The following is a 19,171-nucleotide window of genomic DNA, read 5'->3' on the forward strand; positions in this document are numbered from 1 at the left end:
AAGGAGGGTTGAGAGGGTCTAGAAGGTAGGAGAAAATTCTGCTCCAAATATGCAGCCTTCTCTAGCCTCTCTTAATTCCAGTGCCTTTCCTCTGTTAATTATTTCCTGTTCATCCTGTATAGATATCGTTTGCATGTTATTTCCCTCATTAGTTTGTAAGCTCCCTGAGGACAGAGATTAGCCTTTTTTTTTTTTTTTGTCTCTAACACTTAGAACAGAATCTGGCAATAGTAAATGTTTTTAAAAGTGTTTTTTGATTGATTTATTATACTGGCTGGGTAACCCCGAACAAATCATTTAACCTCAGTCTCCGTTTCCGCACCTGTAAAATGGGCTACTTATCCCCCCAGGTTTGTTGGGAGGTTCCAATGACAATAAGTAAAATACTTTGCAAATTTTAAGTTATTATTAAAATAAAAACAATGAAGACAAATCTTATAATTAATTTAATTTTATTATTATTTAATTTAAAATTTTATTCTTATTTTTCATTTTAATCATCAGGCCAAATTTTAATTATGTAATTATTTATCAATTTTAATTATGATTTTAAACTTATTTTAATTTAATTTAAACTTATTTTAATTTAATTAAACTAATTTTAATTTAACTTAAATTAAAATAATTTAAAATTATTGTCATTGTTGTTGTTATTGAGTTGTTTCAGTTATGTCTGACTCTTTTTTTGTTTGTTTGTTTGTTTTTTAGTTTTTGCAAGCCTTAAGTGCAAGGGTTAAGTGGCTTACCCAAGGCGGCTAGGTAATTCTTAAGTGTCTGAGGTCGGATTTGAACTCAGGTATTCCTGACTCCAAGGCCAGTGCTCTATCCACTGTGCCACCTAGCCACCCCCATGTCTGACTCTTTATGACCCCATTTGGGTTTTTTTTTTGGCAGTGACACTGAAGTGGTTTGCCTTTTCCTTCTCCTCTTTATTTTACAGATGAGGAAACTGAGGCCAACAGGGAGAAGTGATTTGACCAGAGTCACACAGTTAAGTATCTGAGACCCGGGAGATGAGTCTTCCTGACTTCAGGTCTGGCATTCTAGCCCCTAAAATTATTATTAGAGATAATCTATTAGGAAGAAGAAAGTTTGTGGGGTGTGAAAAAAATGACCCACTTCTTACTTGTGTCTGAGTCAGGACCCTGGGCAGATTAGGTTAAGGAAGGGGCCATCAGGCAGGAGTCTGGGGAAAATGGTCTGGGGAGGGTAAGGTCACACAGTGGGGGGAATGACCACAGGGAGTCGCTGTATCTCTTTGTTAGCTTGATCCCCATTCTCCCCTTTTCTGCAGATGCTCAGTTGGGCTCCTTGCTTCTTTTAAGAACTGGATTTTTTACTCTCATCAGCAGGAAAAGGGAAGTGGGAGCCATGGATGGAAAGTACCTAGATATCTGAAACTCTCTCTAGGGCAGAGACAGATACTTCCTCTTTTTGAACTTTGCCCTCCTTTAACCAATCTGGGATGCCCAGGAGGAACTTGCCTTGGGGGTGGGGGATGAAGACCTATAAGCATAGATTTAAAGTTGGAAGGGATCTTGGAAGTCATCCAGTCTTCCTCTTCTCCCCCCTTTTTACAGGGGGCTGTAAAGAGGCTGAGAGAGGTAAAATCACACAAAAACTTTAAACATTAGAGAGGAATGGACTTCCATGCCAGGTTCTCAGACTGCAAACCACCAGCATGATTCCTCCAAAGGTCTCTCCCCTTCCAACCTCTTGCTGATCACCTGTCAATCAGCATTAATTAGGGGCTTACCATGTTCCAGGCTCTCAGCTGGACACTGGGTATATAAAAAAGTCAAAAGACAGTCCTTGCCCTCAAGGAATTTACCATCTAAAGAGGGAGGAAAACATGAAAACCAAAATAAACAAAGCAAGCTATAGATAGGATAAATAGGAAATCCATCAATCAACATTAAACACCCACTATGTGTCATAGCACTGGAAATATAAAAGAGGCAAATGACAGTCCCTGCCCTGGGGAACTTACTATCTAAAGAGGAGATAATTTGAAAACAAAAAATATACAAAGCAAGCTATAGATAGGATAATTAGAAAATCAATCAACCACCATTTATTAAGTACCCACTATGTGTTACAGTATTGAAAATACAAAAAAGGCAAAAGACAGTTCCTGTCCTCAAGTAGTTTACAATCTAATAGGGGAGACAATGTGAAAACAAAAATATACAAAGCAAGCTCTCTCTGTCTCTCTCTCATATATATATATATATATATATACATATATATATATGATATGATAGATAGGAAATTAATCAATCAACATTTATTAAGGGCCTACTATGTGTCACAGCACTAGGAATACAAAAGAGGCAAAAGACAGTCCCTGCCCTCAGGGAGTTTACAATCTAATCTAATGGATTAATTAAACTCAGTTTGTGGAATATTGTGTTCTCTAGAGCCTGTTCACCCTTTATCAACCTCCATCACTGGTTCACAACTAGTAAGTTTAAGAGATGGATTTGAACCATCTTTTCTTTTTTTAAAAATATTGTATTTGTTTTACAATTATATACAATAGTGGTTTCTACCTATCATTTTATGTAAGGTTTTGAATTTTACAATTCCCCCTTTCCCTGCCCCCCACAGAAGGCAGTCTGATAGTCTTTACATTGTTTCCATGCTATACATTGATCGAATTTGAATGTGTTTTGAGAGAAAAATCATATCCTTGAGGAGAAAATAAAATATTAGGGATAGCAAAATTATTCAGTACATAAGACTTTTTTTTTTTAAATGAAGGTGATAGACTTTGGTCTTTAAACTCCACAGTTCTTTCTCTAGATACAGATGCTATTCTCCATCACAGTTGCTCTAAAAATGTCCCTGATTATTTCATTGATGGAATGAGCAAGTCCATTAAGGCTGATCATCACTCCCATGTTGCTGTTAGGGTGTACAGTGTTTTTCTGGTTCTGCTCATCTCGATTAACATCAGTTCATGTAAATCCCTCCAGGCTTCCCTGAATTCCCGTCCCTCCTGGTTTGTAATAGAACAATAGTGTTCCATGACATACATAGACCACAGTTTACTAAGCCATCCATTCTCCAATTGAAGGACATTCCAATTCTTTGCTACCACAAACAGGGCTGCTATGAATATTTTTGTACAAATGATGTTTTTACCCCTTTGCATAATCTCTTCAGGGTATAGACCCAGTAGTGGTATTACTGGATCAAAGGGGATGCACATTTTTATTGCCCTTTGGGCATAATTCCAAATTGCTCTCCAGAAAGGTTGGATGATGAACCATCTTTTCTAAACTAAGGCTGGGTACTCAACCCCCAAGCTCCTTGTCTGGGCTCTCTCATGACTCTGGACACCTGGACTGGGTGAGCCTCTGCATTTTCCTCTTGAGAATTAAGGCATTTGTGCCCCCCTCTAGCCCCTGCCCCCACCTGCATGGGTTTCATATGGATGGCTTTACTCCCTCCTGGCTTAACTCCAACTCTGAAGCCAAACAAACTCCTACTTCTTCCTTTTGGTTTGTTTGGTCTGGGTTTGAATCCCAATTTTGACTTTTATTGTATGACCTTGGACAAGTGGATTCCTTGGACTCTGGACCTTGGTTTCTTCATCTCTAAAATAAAATAAGAAGATCCCTGGGGAACCTTCCAGAACTAGATTGATGATTCTGGGTAGACTGATCAGTGAGATGAGATGAGGGGGTGCTGGGTATCCAAAACACTCAGGAAGGAAGCCTGGAACTGAGGAGAGTATCTAGGGACAGGAATAGGGCCTGGAGCTGTGATTTCATTGTAAAGATTTCATCTTAACAAATATATCCTGTCTTAATTTTAATCTCAGCTGGGTTTTTCCTGTTCTTCAATTCCTGTTACATACACCTTGTTGACGCTCTAGTTCATTCGCTAATGAATGTAAGTTTTCTGTGATTTCATTGGTCTAGGGGACTCCCAGGTGAGAAAACTCCCTCTCCTGATGCTGGTTGACACCTTTTCTGCAATTTACAGTCACTGAAAATTACTTTTGTTTAGGGTCACCCAAACAGTATGTGTCAGACAAAGGAACTGGAAAAGCCAGCTTTTCCTGACTTGGAGGTTGGCTCCCTATCCTCTTTAGGCTGCCTTTCAAAATCAAAGCCAGAGTGATAATGCTTGCTTGATAAATGTTTGTTGATTGATTGATAATTCTCCCCCTCCAAATAGGGGTGATCCCCACTCTAGAGTCTTCCATTTTCTTCCCCAGAGAGAACCCAGCACTCTTTTATGTTTTTGTTTTGGATTCTTTTATCCTTCTCCTCCAATTCATGATTTCCCAGAACCAAGTCTGTTTTGCATTTGCCATCCTGGTCTTGACCACTCTGACTTATTATTGTGGTGGAGATTTGCTGGAATTTCTGATATATGAAGGATAAAACACAATGCCCTCTCTCCCCATATTGCCCAATTAAACAGATTTCAAGAGGTGCCATTGATAAACCAGAGAGTGCCAAGAAGAGCCCCCTCCCCCTCTCCCTCCCTCGATGTGTCCAAATGGGTCTATAAAAGCATCTCTTGAAGGGATTGGACATGCTCAGCCTGGAAAAGAAAAGGTTTAGGTAGGGATAGGTACCTAGCTGTCTTTAAGTATTTGTGGAAGAGGAATTATGGGGGAAGGTCAAAGGAGACTAGTTTAGACTTGACTTTTGGAGGAAAAAACCCCCAAATCTTTCTGACAAGAACTATCCCAAAGTGGAGAGAATTCTCCTAGGTAATAGTTTTCCTGTTTCAGAAGCTCCTTATACAAAAATTGGACCATTATTTGTTGTGATAGTTTATTTATGTATTCATTTATTTTTCCTTAAGACTTATTTTATTTATTTTATTCTTCTCTCCAGTTATATGTAAAGATAGTCTTTAACATTCATTTTTTTGTAAGATTTTGTCCACATTTTGTCCCTTCCTTTTTCCCCTCTCCCATCCCCAAGACAGCAAGTATATAGAATAAACATACAATTCTATTACACATATTTCTATATTAGTCAAGTTATGACAGAAGAATCAGAACAAAAAGAAGGAAAAAACCTCCTCAAAATTTTTAAAAAGTGCAAATAGTATGCTTTGATCTGCATTCAGGCTCCATAGTTCTTTCTTTGGATGTGGATGGCATTTTTTAACCACAACTCTTTTGGAACTGTCTTTAGTCACTATTGTTGAGAAGAACTAAGTTTATCCTGGTTGATCTTTGTTGTGATATTTTAGAGGACATCCTTATTCAAATCCTGTTTGGCTCAGATGTCTCCTAGGGCCCTTCCTTCTACCTCAGATCCACTGTATGTTGGCCCCAGGCAATTATCTGGAGGCAATCTTGAGCATTGCTGTCCTGAAAATCTGAGACTACCATGAAAACAATCTTGGATTGGTCAGAGTCAGAAGAGATAAATGGAGACTTTTACTGATGTCTCAGGGAGCAACTAATTAGATAAAATTTTGGAGTCAGATGACCCAAGTCCAAATCCTGCCTCTCCTGTTTACTATATGTGATTTTGACTTCATGGCTGCTGAGATTCCTTCTAACTCAAGATCTAAGTTCTTACAACTTCATGATCCCATCATAATAATTTTCCTCAGACTTTTGGACTCCTATAGAGCAGGAAATCACACTCCCTTGGGCCATGTATCTACTTCCAGACACTGAAGCTCAGATTGTCTTCTGCTCTTTTATCATCATCTCTTACACAAACACACACACACACACACACACACACACACATATACACACACGCATACACACACAACACTGGGAAAAAAAATTTGCCCCTAGGAGCAAAATCTCTTACCACAACTCAACTCACAGTTTTGTGACTGTATCTATTTCTGTAATAAAATGAGATATTAGCCCTCTGGAAGTGGGGGGAGAAGAAAGGACATCTCCCATTATGTTGAATTGAAAATTTGGAGCAAAGTAGAGGTTAAAATTTTAGTAAGAAGTGCTTTATGGAGAGATTTCAGGGTTTTGAAAAACTTTCCCCATCCTGAGACCTTCTTTCTACCATTGTAACCTGTCCAGACTGGAGGGATTTCTTCCCTGCCCAGCTCAGCTCACTTTTTAGTCCCAGGTTCTTTTCTCCTAGAAGAGACCTGAGTGTTCCTGGGAACTCAAGATTCCTCCCATTTTACTCATCAGCCAAAACAGAATAACGCAATCATAGATCCAGAATAGGAAAGGACCTCAGAAGCCATTTAACCTCTAGAAAATCCAAGAAATAGCTCTTATGACCACAGTCATGTCTACCTATTCCAGCCTTGTTTGACAGTGTGACCAACAGATATCTGCAAGTAGGGTGTTTCTCATGTTAGAGAGCCAATGGGGTCCTTGAGGAAATTGCTATGTGCTCTCGGTAGACCATGGATCTAGATCTGATTTTGCCATGGTGATAGACCTTGAGCAAAAACACTTTAACTTTTCAGAGACTCAGTTTTCACATCCGTAAAATGAATATAACCATAGCACCTATCTCACAGGGTCATGAGGTTCAAATGAGATAACATATTTAAAGCACTTTATAAATCTCACCTGTTTTTGTTTACAGTTTTGTTAACTTTGATTTTTTAAAGAAAGGTTATATGTAGAAGGCAAATTGGAATACCTGGTCCATGACTTAAGAGGGGCTCTGTGCTGTTGAAATGACTATCAGATGGATAAGAAATCCCAAAAGGCAGTTAGAGGTGAAGGTGGGGAAATGGAATTATTAAGTATCTTTATCACTTTTTATTTATCTCATCTGATCCTCATAACATCCCTGTGATGCAGATGTTATTACTATTCCCTTTTTTTTTTTTACAGTAAAGACAAACAGAGATTAAGAGACTAGCTGAGGGTTATACAGCTACTAAGCATATGAGGTTGTGTTTGAAGTCAAGTTGGATTTTATCACTGAGGTACCTAGCTGTCTCCTATCATATGACATGGGAAAAAATGTCCAGAGATTCATAGGTATTCCAACTTTGGGTAAAGGGGAGTGTGTGTGTGTGTGTGTGTGTGTGTGTGTGTGTGTGTGTGTGTTGGCAGGTTGCTTAAGGAACTCTCTTTCTACCCTTTCAAGATGTTGGTTGACTTTTTTGCAATTTTTCCTTTCTTAGGAGGATGCCATTGACATTCATTTCAAATAGCTCTGTTGTGGATGTATTTTGAGGGAAGATTATAGGCACATAGATTTAAAGCAATATGGGAACTCAAAGGTCATTTTGTTTACTCACATTTTACAGATGAGAAAATAGAGGCCAAGAGAGATTCAGTAACTTTAGTCAGAGTCACACAGATAGCAAGCAGCAGAACCAAGATTTTAATCCAGCTCCAAATTCTGCATTTTTTACTATTGACTCACACATTTGATTTTTGAGTCTGTTGTGCCCCTGAGTCCCACACATCCTTAGTATTGCCTCAGTTTTTGGCAAAGGAAGTGGAAGCCAGGAGAACTTTTTTTGATTTTAGTGTTTTTCTTTTAATCAGGGGTACCTAAAGCAGGTTACTTCAGTGCAGAAATAAGAAGCAGAACCAGACTTCTAGATATTTCCAAAACAGTGAAAGGAAGGCAGCAAGGTAGAGAAGAAAGAACTAGAAGCCAGGATATCATAAATCTGAGTTCTAGAGGGTTACCCTGAATATAATATGGAACAGTGGTCTCCAAACCTTGATTACACACTCTTCTCTCATATATCCTCTTCCTTCCACTGACACAGCTGACAAAATTTTTACTTCACATTCTTCATATGTGTATATTTACTTCTATTACTGAACAAATAATTTTCAACATTGTAAAACTTATACAAAAATAGAAATTAAAGAATGTCAAGATAAAATTTAATTCAAATTTGATTCAATTGGGAGCTAGTAAGAGTAGGGTTTATTGACAAGGGAAGTGGCCTCTACTTTAGGAAAATCATCTTGGCACTGTGTAGAGCATATGTATCTCTCTCTCTCTCTCTCTCTCTCTCTCTCTCTCTTTATATATATATATATATATATGTATATATATATACACACATAATATATATTTAGGTTTTTGCAATGCAAAGCAAATGGGTTAAGTGGCTTGCCCAAGGCCACACAGCTAGGTAATTATTAAGTGTCTGAGCCTGGATTTGAACCTGGGTACTCCTGACTCCAGGTCTGGTGCTTTATCCACTGTGCCACCTAGCTGCCCCCGTAGAGCATATATATTGAAGAGGGAAAAGACTTGAGTCAGGGTCATCAATTTTGCAGTAGTCCAGTTAAGAGGTGATGAGGCTCTGAACTAGCCTGGCAGCTGTGTCAGTGGAAGGAAGAGGATATATAAGAGAGAAGTTTGGCAATAGATTGGCTATGGGGAGGTAAGGGAGAGTAGAGAATGGAGGAGGACTTCAAGTCTTAGAAGGATGGTGATTCAATATCATAGAGAAGTTCAGAAGAGGGACTGAATCTCCAGTGTCTAACAGAATCTTATAATCTGAATACCTGTGTAATCTGCTACCTGTGTGATATTGGACGTGTCATTTAATATTTTTTTTGGCAAGGCAATTGAGGTTAAGTCACTTGTGCAGGGCCACACAGCTAGTGTATCAGAGGCCAGATTTGAACTGAGGTCCTCTTGACTCCAGGGCCAGGTTCTACCCACTGCATTGCCTAGCTACCTCAAGTCATTTAATCTCTGTGGGTCTCAGTTTCCTTCTGTGTAAAATGAACAGTCTCAGCTCAACATCTATGATCCTGCAAGTAGTTATTATTAATATAGGTGTTATTATCCTCATTTTCTGAATGGGAAAGCCGAGGAAGTCATTTGCTTTTGATCACACAATTAACAATAGTGATAGAGCTGAGACTGGAGCCTCCTATTCCAAACTTCATTCCATTCTGCCATCTTTGTCCTAGGTCTCGCTTCGCTACCAGTTTTACTCCGCAACCTTACACGAGGTCATTGACCTCAGTGTCCAAATAAGGAAGTTGGACTCAATGACTTTTGAGATCTTCTCCAACTCTCAGATACTAAGACCTTATGATTCCTAAGAGAGATTGCTTAGCTCAGAGGAACCAGTTTTGATATATTCTCAGACACTTTGAGTAGCATCTGAAGATATAACCTGAATCTGGAGGGGAGACTGGACTGGTAGGTCTTTATAAGGAATGCCTGGAAATTCTGGAAACCTCCCCACTAACAGTGGGTGGTAGGATAGGGAAGACTCCAGCTAGAAGGGACATAAATTAGAATGACCCAGGGGAGCTGGGGGGAAAGGGAGGTTCTGGAAAAATTTAATCTTCAGAGGCGTCTCTGTCCAATGAAATGATGTATTTGTCAAATCTGAAGCCAAAAGCCTCCCTAGCTCCCCTCTACAGCTCAGTATAATATCTTGGGGTCACACCCAGCCAGGTCTGAAACCAGTCCTGCTCTAATTTCAGATTCTGGTGGTATGGGTGGGCACAGAAGAGAGGACAGGGATGCTGTGTGCTTGTGTGTGTGTGTGTGTGTGTGTGTGTGTGTGTGTGTGTGTGTGTGTGTATTACCAACCAACCATGGGGTTTTTTTTTTGGGTAGTGCTAATTTAGTGATTAAAAACCTTGCATTTTGGGGGCTCCTTCCTCCAGAATTCAACATTAGTCAGAAGTCTTTGACTGATATGAGGATTAGCTGGAATTTGGCCTTAACCTCCTCTATGTGTCATTCTGCACCTTTCCTTTCAAAAACAGGGAAGCCAGCTTCTGCTTGTGGTCTGAACCACTGAACCTAGACTTTCTGCTGTCTCATTCTATTTCCCCTCTCCTTCAATCCCCCACCCCTGCCATGAAAATACTTTGCTTTTATATGTAGCATTTTGATTTTTTGCAAGTCATTTTTTTTAGGTTTTTGCAAGGCAATGGGGTTAAGTGGCTTGCCCAAGGCCACACAGCTAGGTCATTATTAAGTGTCTGAGACAGGATTTGAACCCAGGTACTCCTGACTCCAGGGCCAGTGCTTTATCCACTACGCCACCTAGCCACCCCTTTGCAAGTCATTTTACTTTTGTAATAGGATCAGCTAACTCCTTCCCCAAACCGGGGTAATTCTACGGAACTAGGAATGATAATAATAATAACAATAACAATAATAATGCTTATAAAACACTTTATCATTTACAAAGAAATTCATACATTCATAGATATACATACTATAAATATGTGTGAGCACATTTATGTATATACACATGTTTATATTATACATATATATATTTATTTATTTGAGTCTACAGTATGCTGTAAGATAGAATTGTCATCCCCATTTTACAGATGAATAAATTGAGGTTGAGACATTAAGTGAGTTGTCCAGGGTTACTCAGCATGTCTCTCTCTCTCTCTCTCTCTCTCTCTCTCTCTCTCTCTCTCAACAGGGATTATTAGAGGGGGCTAGTCCCCAGGACACCTCCCTCTAATCATCCCTATTAATTGCACAATATTTTATTTAAGCCTCCTCCCAACAATCCTCAGAGGTGTGGGATGAAGCTATTATTACCTTCATTTTACAAAGGAGTAACTTGAAGTTCAGAGAGTGGTTTCCAGGTGGTTTCTAGGACCATGGGCAAAGATGCCACTTGCAGCAGCAACAACAGTAACAACAGACATTTATATAAAGTTTAAACATTCAAATAGGACTTTACTTGTGATATCGCATTTAATCTGAATAAGCCTGTTAGACAAGAGGCAGCTTAATGCAGTCCAAGCTTTCTGACTATTTTCATGATCCACCCGTGACTCATACCAACTGGGTGACATTGGGCACAAGTCTCTTAGTATCTGAGAAATTGCTGATGTCCATTGGAAGGGAGAGTTTCCTCACTTAAGGTCTGCTAGATCAGTGAAGTCACAAGTTTGAATTAAAAAAACTCAAACCAAAAAACCTCCAACTAAATGAACAAAAACTCAACCCTGTGAGGCAGGCACCATGGACAAGTCATAAAACCTGACTGGTTCTAGATGTTTCTAAAATGTTTTAGTTCTAGGAAGAACACAGCCCTGGGCTCCCATGAGGGTGTCCCCTCATTTTTAAGGTCAGAATGCCTTTTTTTTTTTTAGTTTTTTTGCAAGGCAAATGGGGTTACAGCTAGGTAATTATAAAGTGTCTGAGACCGGATTTGAACCCAGGTACTCCTGACTCCAAGGCCAGTGCTTTATCCACTTTGCCACCTAGCCACCCTAGAATGCCCTTTTGACAAAGACAATACCACTCTTCTTCCCCTAAGCCATCAATTTCTCTCAAGGGCAAAAATAGTTTTTAAAAACTAAGCTTATGTTACATTTTTGACTAAATAAAACAGTCAATTGCTAATAAATAATCCCAAAACCTCCCTAAAAAAAGTAGTTTATGAAGGGGTTTTAATTTTTTATTGTGTATCATAGACCCCTTTGGTAGTAGGTGATGGTGATGATTCCCATTTCAGAATAATATTTTTAATTAATGGGAGGAAATATTAAATTTTAATTAGAGATTAGTGAAAATAAAGATGCAACTTTAACGTCACGGAAATTTACCGACTCCCTAAAATTTATCCATAGACCTCTTGAGAGGAGGGATAAACTTTGAGTTTCAGCTTAAAAATTTCTGATTTAGAAGAATATAGTTTGAGCTAGATCCATCAGTAAGGGAATATTTGGGGATTTGCACATTGTTTTTCTATTTTTGAGGGCCTGTTTTTTTTTTTATCTAGATCATGGGGTTAATCTGCCGGTTTAGTTGTGAAATCTGCCTTCTGTCCTTTAATTCACACATTCATTCTTTTACTTGACATCTATTAAGCACCAGCTCTATACAGAGCATTGTTTTGGGTCCTGAAGAAAAGTTTAGATAAAGCAGTATTTCCACCCTTGTGGTGACTTCCAGGTTTGATCCAGGTGTTTCTACACTAGATTTTTATTTTATCTACACTGTATTTTTAGCAGCTCCTACAAGATTTTATTTTTAGTTTTTTTGCAAGGCAATGGGGTTAAGTGGCTTGCCCAAGGCCACACAGCTAGGTCATTATTAAGTGTCTGAGGTCAGATTTGAACTCAGGTCCTCCTGACTCCAGGGCTGGTGCTCTATCCACCTAGCCTCCCCTCCTACAAGATTTTTGAGAGGCACTTTTGGTACAAGTATGCTGGAGTTGGAGTGAAGATAACCTATATTAAAATGTCTCTGATTCTAATTAGTTATGTCAAGTCACTTCATTTCAGCAGAGTGGTTATTGGAAAGAGGGCTGGAGGAATCTGTAGACTTGGATTCAAATTCCAGTTCAATCTGACATTTCCAACCTGTGTGATTTTAGGTAAATCACTTCTCTTCCCTGGGTTTACTTTTCCCCATTTGTAAAATGAAAGGCTTTTCTAGACTCCCCCAGGAAAGTAATTTAACTTTCCTGAGACTCAGTTTCCTCATCTGTAAAATGAAAGAATTGGACTAGATGCCCTCTCGGTTAAGTTATTTAACTTGTCTGGGTCTCAGTTTCCTCATTTGTAAAAGGAGGACTAGATAGTTGTTAGACTAGATAGTACAGGATATGTCCCATCTAGGGGCATTCTATGATTTCATTCATGAGATATGATCTCAGGCACATTGAGCCAACAGAAAGTAAGCTCTTTGAGGGTAGGGACTATTTGACTTTTATTTTTGTATCCATAGAGCTTATTTCAGGGCTTGAGAACTAATGAAAACTCAAAAAATGCTTTTTTGGCTGATCTGAACCTTCTATAAATTTTCTCTCAATATTTATAGATGAGATTTCTTTGATAAAAATATTCAAGATATACAAGAAACCGATTCAAATATATAACAACAAAAACAATTCTACTTTAGGTAAATAGTTAAAGAATACGAGTAGATAGTTTCCGAAGGAAGAAATCCTAGTCATCAGTGGCCAAATGGATACATTTTACAAATCATTAATAATGAGAGAAATGGAAACTGGAATAATTCTGTGGTTCTATCTCATACCCATCACAAGGGGCAAAAATGATTTCTTAATAAAGGAAGATAACAGTTGCTGGAGGAGCTGTGGGAAGACAGGCACAATAAGGCACTGTTGGTGGAGCTTCAAATTTGTCCAGTTAGTTCTTATTTCCAAAGTAATATGGAAATAAAATTTAAAAGCCACTAAACTGCAAAAGTCACTAAATTGACGTAGCAATACCATTACTAGGCTTATACCCCAGAGAGATTAAAGAAAGAGAAAAAGAACCAAAATGTTCAAAAATATATCTATAACAGCTATTTTCATGGGGACAAAGAAATGAAACAAAGGAGGTGCATCAACTGAGGAACAAATTGTGCTATATGAATGTAAGGGGTTATTTTTGTAGTTAAGGCAAGGATGAAAAGTATATTGATCCAAAGAAACTTGGGAAGACTTGTATGAACTAATAAAGAATGAATTGAGCAGAACCAGGACAATGATTTATACAATAACAAAAACGGCAAATTGTTTTTCTGGAAAGACTCATGAGAACTCCGACCAGTGCAATAACCAATCATGACTAGACTTTACCAATGATGAAGCAAGCTAACCACTTCCTAACAGAGAGCTGAGGAGCTCAAATGAAGGAAACATACATTTTCAAACTTGGTTAATGTGTGGATCAGTTTTATGTGGGTTATGCATAGTTGTTCAAAGGACTTTTTTTCTTTTTTTCTTTTAATGAGGGGAAATGGTTAAGGAGAGATAACAATAATGTTTCTTTAAAAAAGAAAGGAGAATAGATAGGAAATCAGTACCACCTCTTCCCCTATCCCTCCCAAGGTTCACTTCCTAGGCCAGTTCAACTGCATTCATGGGAGCAGGTCTGAGATTCCCAAAGAGCGGCATGCCATTCGACTCAAACTCCAACTCCTACTCAGTATGTTATCCTTGTTGTGGTGGGAATATGCTTGTACTATTTGATACTTTAACTCCCAAGATTCCACTGGTATGCTTTCTATCTATACAAATTAAATCACTGTGACACCATTAAATCTTTTTTTTTTTAAATCTCCTTGAAGCACCTTGAAGAATGACTTTAAATTTATAATGTTACTGGGATGAGAGCAGCTTCCACATCATCTTCTCTGGTAATACTCATTCTAGGAAAATCTTCTGCTAGACCCATTTGATTTATCCAGTGCCATATTCAGCATTGGGTTTGTTTTTTTTTTTTTTAGATTTTTTCAAGGCAGTGGGGTTAAGTGACTTGCCCAAGGCTACACAGCTAGGTCATTATTAAGTGTCTGAGGTCAGATTTGAACCCAGGTCCTCCTGACTCCAGGGCTGGTGCTTTATCCACTACGCCACCTAGCTGCCCCTGCATTGGTTTTTTTTAAAGAAAGATTTTATTTATTTTGAGTTTTACAATTTCCCCCCCCCCCATTCTTGCTTCCCTCTCCCCACCCCCCCACAGAAGGCATTCTGTTAGTGTTTACATTGTTTCTATGATATACATTTATCTCAATTGAATGTAATAACAGAGAAATAATATCCTTGAGGAAGAAAAATAAAGTATGATATAGTAAAATTGCATAATATTATAATGCTTTTTTTTTCTAATTTGATGGTAATAGTCTTTGGTCTTTGTTCAAAGTCCATAATTCTTTCTCTGGATACAGATGGTATTTTCCATTGCAGACAGCTCCAAATTGTCCCTGGTTGTTGCACTGAAGGGATGAGCAAGTCCTTCAAGGTTGAACATCACTCCCATGTTGCTGTTAGGGTGTACAGTGTTTTTCTGGTTCTGCTCATCTCACTCAGCATCAGTTCATGCAAATTCCTCCAGGCTTCCCTGAATTCCCATCCCTTCTGGTTTCTAATAGAACAATAGTGTTCCATTACATACATATACCACAATTTGTTAAGCATTCACTTAATTTCCAATTTTTTGCCATCACAAACAGGGCGCTATAAATAATTTTTGTACAAGTGATGTTTTTATCCTTTTTTTAAATCATCTCTTCAGGGTACAGACCCAGTAGTGGTATTGCTGGGTCAAAGGGCATGCAAATTTTTGTTGCCATTTGGGTATTATCCCAAATTGCTCTCCAGAAAGGTTGGATGAGTTCACAGCTCCACCAATAATGTATTAGTGTCCCAGATTTCCCCACATCCCTTCCATCATTGATCATTGTCCTTTTTGGTCATATTGGCCAGTATGAGAGGTGTAAGGTGGTATCTCTGAGATGCTTTAATTTGCATTTCTCTAATAAGTAATGATTTGGAGCATTTTTTCATATGACTATGGATTGCTTTGATCTCCTCATCTGTAAATTGCCTTTGCATATCCTTTGACCATTTGTGAATTGGGGAATGGCTTGTTTTTTTTGAAAATTTGACTCAGTTCTCTGTATATTTTAGAAATGAGTCCTTTGTCAGAAATACTAGTTGTGGGGTGGCTAGGTGACACAGTGGATAGAGCACCAGCTTTGGAGTCAGGAGTACCTGAGTTCAAATCCAGCCTCAAACACTTAATAATTACCTAGCTGTGTGGCCTTGGGCAAGCCACTTAACCCTATTCCCTTGAAAAATCTAAAAAAAATACTAGTTGCAAAAATTGTTTCCCAATTTACTATATTTCTTTTGATCTTGGTTCCAGTGGTTTTGTCTGTGCAAAAGCTTTTTAATTTAATATAGTCAAACTTGTCCAGTTTGTTTTGAATGATGTTCTCTACCTCTTCCTTGGTCATAAACTATTTCCCTTTTCATAGATCTGACAGGTAAACTACTCTTTGATTTTCTAGTTTGCTTATAATATTGTTTTTTATGTCTAAATCCTGTATCCATTTGGATCTTAACTTGGTATGGGGTGTGAGGACACCATTAAATCTTAAATATAAACATTTATCAAATGATAAGGCAAAAGTAATAGTTATCATAACACTTAACAAGACAAAAGCAGGTGTCACTATCGTTGAGTCACTGCAAAGAGTAACCATCACGGTTACTCAATAAAAGGCAAAAGCAGAAATAATCATAAGATAACAATCTACAAACTGAGATCACATTCTACCATCAAGACACAAAGTGTCCCCAGGGAGAGTGGGAATACATTTATAGAAACCTATCAGGCAGATCTATGAAAGAGGAGAACCATGCTTAGGATACTAAGTCTGGACATGAATCTTTGATGATCTTGCTCCCTTCAGAAATAATCTAGATCACAATATACAAAACCATTTCTCTATTAGTTGCTCCTTTTCTCATCATCACATCTTTCCTCTTAGACCAAACTGCTCCTCTTTTTCTCTCCAGCTCTTTTAGCTCATAGGTACCCTTATCAAGATAACAAAAAGAGTCATTCTCTGCTAGTGACAAGGAGCAGAGGAGGACTGCCATGCTTCTCAGTTCTACAAATATCAACAAATTCTGCTTTGTCCAATCAACTCTAAATCTCTTCTGATAGAAAACCACAGCTCTCAGGAAAATAGCTGCAAGCCTGCATTTCTCCCTCTATTTCTGCCTCTCAAAGCAGAGAAGACAGTAGAAGGTAAAACCAGAAGTTTTCTTCTTGTGAGATTTCTTTCAGTCTGAAGATGGGATAAAAGAAAAATGAACTATCACTCTACACAGTTTTCTCACATTCAGCTTCCAAAGCAGTCATTCTCCAGTCAATCAAGTTCCCAGCAAAACAGTTTGAATCAATTCTCAGCCTGTGCTCAGCTTAGTCTTTTACTTCTATCTCATCATCTTGTCTTTTTTAAAAAATTTATTTAAAGCAATGAGGTTAAGTGACTTGCCCAAGGTCACACAGCTAGGTAATTATTAGGTGTCTGAGGTCGCATTTGAACTCAGGTGCTCCTGATTCCAGGGTCAGCACTTTATCCACTGCACCACCTACCTGCCCCTTAGTTTTTCTTTTTTTCCCAAAGCTTCTCTGGTTTCTTAACACTTCCAATGCCTCAAAACTGGGCCTTCTTGTGGCCAACAAAACATAAAAAATTCATTTTTTTGGGGTAGTTACAATCTCTAACAATCCTTATAAAATCTTCCCAAATAGTTAATTTATAATTTTGTCAAGCTGGTGAAGCAGTGACAATCTCTTTTAGGTCACAGCCACACTTCACGGGACTTTGATTATAATTCTAGAGTTTAAAACTCTAAAAATAGTCAAGCACAAATGAGCTGATGGACCACAAGGCCCTACAGCCATTGTTACTTCAGGCATTGTTTTGCCATCAAACAAATCCTCTCAATACATTCATTTGAGGGGCAGTCCTCCATCTGGTTTTCATAGCAGCCTGTGCCTCTCCTCAACATTTTATCTGAGAGACTGTGTTTCTTCACAAGTTGGCTTTTTTTCCATTTTTCTTTTTTTTCTAGAAATGTTCTTTTCCTGCCTTTTTTGGTACCAAACCTTTAGCAATGCTGAATAGAAGCAATTAAGAAAATACATAGAAGAGAAGAGAAAGAGGTTCAGAAGTACAACTTTGATAGTAACATGGTAAATTTATTACAAACCTTAAAAAAAAGCAAACCACACACAATAGAGATTCAGGGTCCTATGCCATAACCTTTTTTATTTTTTAATTTTCCGGTTTTTGGAAATGAATTTTTTTCCCTTTGACATTGATTAAGTGTAGAACTTAAAGAAATAATACTACCTACCAAAATTATGGGGGCAGCTAGGTGGCACAGTGAACAGAATGCTGGGCCTGGAGTCAGGAAGATCTGAGTTCAAACCCGACTTCAGACATTTACTAGCTGTGTGACCCTTGGAAAGTCATTCAACTCTTTTACTTTTGTTTCTTCAACTATAAAATGAGTTGGAGAAGGAAATAGTTGGACACTCAAACAACTGAACAACAAACCATATTTATAGGCTGATGGAGAAAAGTATATTGCATTTAGAGTTAAAAGACCTGAATTCAAATCCTTCCTTTGATGTTTGTTCTTATCTGTATAATACAGGGTAAATTAAGTGACTTTCCTGGGCCCCAGCTATCTCATCTGTAAAATGGGAGGGGTATCAAACTGGATAACTTCATTGGTATTATTTTTCCTCACAGGATTGTTGCAAGGAACAAATCTGATAATATGTGTACAGCACTTTATTATTTTTTTTTGGTAGTGGGGGTTCCCAGACCTGTAATTTCATTGGTGCAGGAGATGCAGCACAGTGGAAGAAATGCTGTATTTGGAGTTGTGGGAAAGGAGTTCAAATGCCAGCTCTGCCCTCTGCTGCCTATGTGACTTTGGGTAAGTCGATATGCTTATTCAAGCCTCAGTTTCCTAATCTATAAAGTAAGAGTTAAACCATTGACCTCTAAGGTATTTCCAGCTCTGAAGCTATGATCCCATAAATGTGATTAACTCCCTATAGGGAGCTTTTTAAAAGGGTTCCTTGCTGATCTAAGGAAGATTGGCAACTGATCTGACAGAACTGCTTGGAGAGTCAAGTGGTTGACTTGCCAAGGTCATACGGCCTGTGTGTGTCCTAAGTGGAACCTGAATTTTGACCTGAAGGTTGGTGCTCCATATACTAAGCCAGGCCGCCTCCCACAACACTTTATGAGCCTTAAATAAAGACAAAAATCCTAGCTTTTATCGCTCTTTACTAATCTGTTTTTTGCTAATCGGTACCCAGAGTTTCAGGGGGGGTCTTGTTCCTGGGTCAGGGTACAAGACTTAAGTCAGGGTTAATATTTCCCTTGTGCTTTGGGGCCAAGAGAGATGCAAGTAATGCGACTTCTACAAGTCAGCCCATTTGCCCTGCTCCTTTGCCTCATAATGGAATTAACTTCTTGAAAAATCAATGCCCATCAATTCTACAATAAATATTAAATTGTTTTGCAGGGCTGGAGGTGGCAGGCTGTTAGCCCATAATATTGCTCCAGTAACACACCAAGTATCTGGGAGGTGCGGAAAGAAAGGAGGTGGTGGGGACGGTGGAAATTCAGATGATTTATTGCAACTCCAGAATCCTTGCTTATGTTCAGAACTTTTTATCACCGGAAAGTTGATTGTGCATCTAGGGTGCCCCAGATATCCATTATTCTCTGCTCATTTGTGAAAGCCAACGAGAATCTTTCCAATATTCCTGACAGGACAGAATGCAGCAGGCTCCAAATGAGCTATTTATGGTCCATTTTTCCCCACATTACTTGCATATTATAATTAAGAGATAATGTCAATGGCAGAGAATACTGTCACCGACTAATGGTCTCCTGCAGCTCCTGAAATGTCAAGACAAAGTCAAAGCATTTATCAA

At 38.5% G+C, this 19,171-nt stretch overlaps 1 long non-coding RNA gene across 1 annotated transcript in view; it reads left to right on the forward strand.

Moving 5' to 3' along the window:
* Window positions 1–9,032: 9,032 nt before the first annotated feature.
* Window positions 9,033–19,171, forward strand: part of LOC141497827 (uncharacterized) — a 50,640-nt gene continuing 40,501 nt past the window's right edge. Inside the window, exons 1-2 of the long non-coding RNA XR_012471452.1 lie at window positions 9,033–9,107; window positions 18,032–18,159. This is a non-coding gene — a long non-coding RNA (uncharacterized LOC141497827). The remainder of the gene's footprint in view (window positions 9,108–18,031; window positions 18,160–19,171) is intronic.

This window comes from Macrotis lagotis, chromosome X (assembly GCF_037893015.1).
Source record: "Macrotis lagotis isolate mMagLag1 chromosome X, bilby.v1.9.chrom.fasta, whole genome shotgun sequence".
Lineage (NCBI taxonomy): Eukaryota > Metazoa > Chordata > Mammalia > Peramelemorphia > Peramelidae > Macrotis > Macrotis lagotis.